The sequence below is a fragment of the Meleagris gallopavo genome, chromosome 8 (genome assembly GCF_000146605.3).
Source record: "Meleagris gallopavo isolate NT-WF06-2002-E0010 breed Aviagen turkey brand Nicholas breeding stock chromosome 8, Turkey_5.1, whole genome shotgun sequence".
NCBI lineage: Eukaryota > Metazoa > Chordata > Aves > Galliformes > Phasianidae > Meleagris > Meleagris gallopavo.
In genome coordinates this window covers 20,057,650-20,061,556 of record NC_015018.2, presented here as the reverse complement: position 1 = coordinate 20,061,556, position 3,907 = coordinate 20,057,650, and the positions used below count along the sequence as shown (strand labels likewise).

The window sequence follows — 3,907 nt, the reverse complement described above, 5'->3', positions numbered from 1 at the left end:
GATACTTTTTATGTCACAGGTATGATGATCCCTTCCCCTTACAAAACAAAAGAAAAAACAGTTCTAATCCTGACAGCTTATGTTCTGCTAAGATATCCCAAAGCTGAGGACACAGCATGTTTTAAGAACTTCAGTTGCCACATGTCTCTGCTCCTTGTTGTCAGCATCCACCCACCATTGCCTTTAAGGCACAATAGTCCTTGGCTTTGCCCAGTGACTATTTCAGCTACAGGCTTTAATTTCTCCTTCTGCTTCAGGAAGAGTAAACAGTGGGCAAACAAACCAATTTCCCCAGTAAGCCCCACTAGAAGGTGGGAGGAGACTCAGACATATTTGTGCCTTCTTCAGTCCACCCACTCTTTCCTTCCCTGGGCTTGGCCTTCCGCCCTCCACGCCGTCCCCAGGGGCACAGAGGCTCTGCCTTCGCTGTATGCAGTGGCAGCGATGAGGTGGCAACAAGCACTCTTTCCTGTAAGGCCTGGCAGGGGGTGAAGAGGTCTTCTGGGGGTGAGCCCTGGAGGAAAAGGAGGCACCTGTGCTTCAAAATACTGTAAGAAGAGCTTCTCTCCTGCCTGTGCCAGCCTGTATGCAGTGTTTGACAAGTGAGGTAGCTGCGTTGTTCCCATGCCCCAGGACTTCCAGGTGATGCTACCACTTCTCTAACGCAGTTTAATTTCCTGAGCTGCTGTTGAGGCAAAAATAGCTGTGTAGTGGGTTGAAGGTAAGAACTTCTGCTATCATGACATCCTCATGAGAACCTGCTGAGCCCATGGGACCAGTGGCACAGCATCTTTCCTTTGCTGAGCTGCTGAAAAATCAATTTTTGAGGACTCATCAGTGCCACTCAGCAGAGGCCATTGAGCTCATGGGATTGGCTCTTTACTCACATGAAAGTCCTGACACCTTTGATTCAGTATTTCTGTTTTTCCAGGATGACACCAAAGCAAAGTCTCTGTGATCTCACTGTCTCAGCAACTTTCATGTGTGAGGTTGACACACAGAGAGTCACCTTTCTGGCATCTGTTTACTCAGTGGAAAGTGAGCAAAGAGACACAGACTTGACCCAGGTGCCACAGAGAGGCGTCGCCGACTCCATGTATTGCATTGTTTATTGCACCAGATTGTATGCTTTGCTTCCATTCATTGTCAGACTCAACCCAGTTCAGATGAGCTGGATAACTATATTACACAGTGGCCAGAAATGGAAAGATGTTGCTGTCTTTAACCCATTATGAAACACCAGTACTGCCAATTTTGCACAAGTTTAAAATTAGAGAGCGCTTTGCAGTAAGCTGCGTGAGCTCACTGCCATGTATCCTAAAGCTCCAAATTGCTAATTAGGTTGTGTAGTATGATTATCCAATAATTCTTCATATTCCAGAACAAAGAAAGGAAAAGTTAAGCTTAACAAAGCTACAAACCCCCTGATTTCTTAGAAATTGCGGTCTGAATTTTGTCTCAGGAAATGACAAGCCTACTACTCACCTACCATGAACAAAAATAAGAAACACCTGTTATCTTGTTGTTCTTACTTAATTTACTTCCTCTGGCCCACTTTGTTTCCTTGCCTCCATTCTGAAGACCTGAAATGAACGGCAGTGAGGTCCTTGTTGTTTTTTAACGTTTATGATTAAAGAAACAGGTAAGTGTAAGAAGTTGTAAAAAAACTGATTTGATTTGTGTTGTTTTTATCCATTGTTTCGGTTTATTTTTGCTCTCTTCCCTTGTCATCCACCATAGTAGGTATCTGCTATTTTTGGTGGTGTGGCTATTTTTATTTCTCAGGTCATTTTTACCTTATAAGAATATAAGCCAATTAAGGAAACATATCTTACTTTAAAGCAAAACAAAACAAAAACAACAACAACAATCAAAGCAAACCCTTACTTTTATGACTATACTCTTCAGGAACTTCTTTTCTTTTAATGCTTTTGTTTAACTAGATCACTCAATTTCTTTAATTTGGAGTGCAGGAAAATAAAAGCCTTGTATTTTCACTTCTGCAAATGAATGTGTTTCAGCTGACAGACACGCCAGCTTCTTGTCTTGAAAAATCTAATCAAGATTACGAAGCAAAAAGGAGTGAAGTTATGTCCAGTGCTCATCTTGGTTGTTGAAAAATAATTCAACATCAAATTTAGAATGAGTAACGCTTCCTGTTATGACACAACTGGCTTAAGTAAAATGGAGCTAGTGTGTATCTATTTGTCCTTTAGTGTGTATCTATTTGTTCCTGGAGGGGGGGAAAGCCCAGCACTTGATTTGACTGCTTTTTTTCTTTTTCTTCTCAAAGGCAACGTGAATGTGTTCTAGTGGTATTCATTGTAGGCATTTAAAAGTCACCATAAGCATGCAAAACTATGTATTCTCTAGGCAACAAGTACGAAAGCTTCTATACGTGCTAAATATTGTTTCATTCAGGAAGTTATTCTTATGTGTATGTTTCCACAACTATTATCAGTAGAACTGAAGGGTAGCAGCAATATCCACAAGTTGTCTGATTTCCTTCCCGTACTATCAAAGATTGAAACAACAAAGATGAAAACACTGGGGGAAATGCCTGTAATGATGACATAAATGGCTTTCCAGCAAACATTTGAGGAAGTTGCCTTTAGTATATTGTTTATAGTGTGCAGGAGAAACTCCTGCCTGAAACAGTTGGATTGTGTTGGATCTTTTAAGCATTCCCCATGTCTGGCCTCAGGATGCTCTTCAGAGGGCTATGTTCTGGTGTATGCAATGGTGGTGGCAGTGTAAAGATCCTCTATTGTTTCTGGGATGTTTATTCCGAATTTGTGCTAATGCACCTGAAATTAGGCTATAACAAATTCCTGTAAAAGTTCCACTTCAAGTAGCTCAGGAAAGCACGGAGGATAAAAAATTAGTCCTCTTAGAGCATGTTTTCATTCTATAATGTTTCGTGATTTGTACAGATTCTGGCACGACCTCTCGATATTTGTTAGTGCACTTAACTTATACCTGTGCTGGGATATATGCAGCAGGTAGCTTAATGAAAGAGCAGCTGCTAAGTCCTGTGACGAGCTGTCGGAGCTCCTGTTTTCAGCTCTTGTTCCTGTCTAGGAGAAATCCTCTAAACGTATCTATCCTGCAATGGAAGCACATGCCTGGCAAATGGCTTTAACATTGCTCAACTCCCTTTTATGACCTTATTTTGTCTAAATGTCACAGATTGGTTCAATGCACGTCCTGGTGTAGGAATGGAGAGGAAGCAGTTGGCAAAGCAGCTGGTTGAGAAAAGCATTAAAAGTGGATATCCAGATGCTTCCTTGATTAGAATTTCTAGACTGATATTCCCTTGGAGTCTGTGAAACACTGAAGGACTGAACTGATATCTTCTCAGGACACCCTTCTCTTCTGTAAAGCTTCTGTCCCATCCTTGACACCACTGCCACCCAATTCCCTTTCCCAAGGTTTCTGCTGAGGCTTAACAACTGACCACAGAGCTGCATGCCACTGAGAGAGTTCCTCTGCAGCAGCTGAACAGAAGCCTTGGTGCAAGGCCCTGCCAGAGCCCACAGGCTTGTCCTGTGGCAGTGACTGCTGCTATTGCCCTGCCATTTCTTCGCTGAGAGGCCTCTTGGCTTCCTAGCTCAATGAAACAGCTCCTCTATTTGTGGTTAGAAATACTTCTGGGGAGGGGAAGAAGAAATAAGCCTTTGCACATAATTGGCTGGATAGTTAGCTGGGCCAGATACCTGGGATATCTTCTGGCTCCCTAGTGCTCATATTGGAGTAGACCTGTCTGCTCATGCACAGCAAACAGTAAACGCCAGGGAAATTAAATCACTTCAGATCTGTCCCCAGTGTGAGGAGAAGGAGCTGGATGGCAGCTTCTGGGTTTAGAACCTTCAGTTCTTCCCAAGACTCTCCTGTACTGAATTTTTTT

The 3,907-nt window shown here is 42.6% G+C and overlaps 1 long non-coding RNA gene across 2 annotated transcripts in view; it reads left to right on the top strand.

The window, feature by feature from the left end:
* The first annotated feature begins 1,550 nt into the window (after positions 1-1,550).
* LOC104911978 overlaps positions 1,551-3,907 on the top strand; it is a 13,700-nt gene continuing 11,343 nt past the window's right edge. For both annotated transcript variants that reach the window (XR_794324.2, XR_794323.2), the window contains exon 1: positions 1,551-1,642. This is a non-coding gene — a long non-coding RNA (uncharacterized LOC104911978). The remainder of the gene's footprint in view (positions 1,643-3,907) is intronic.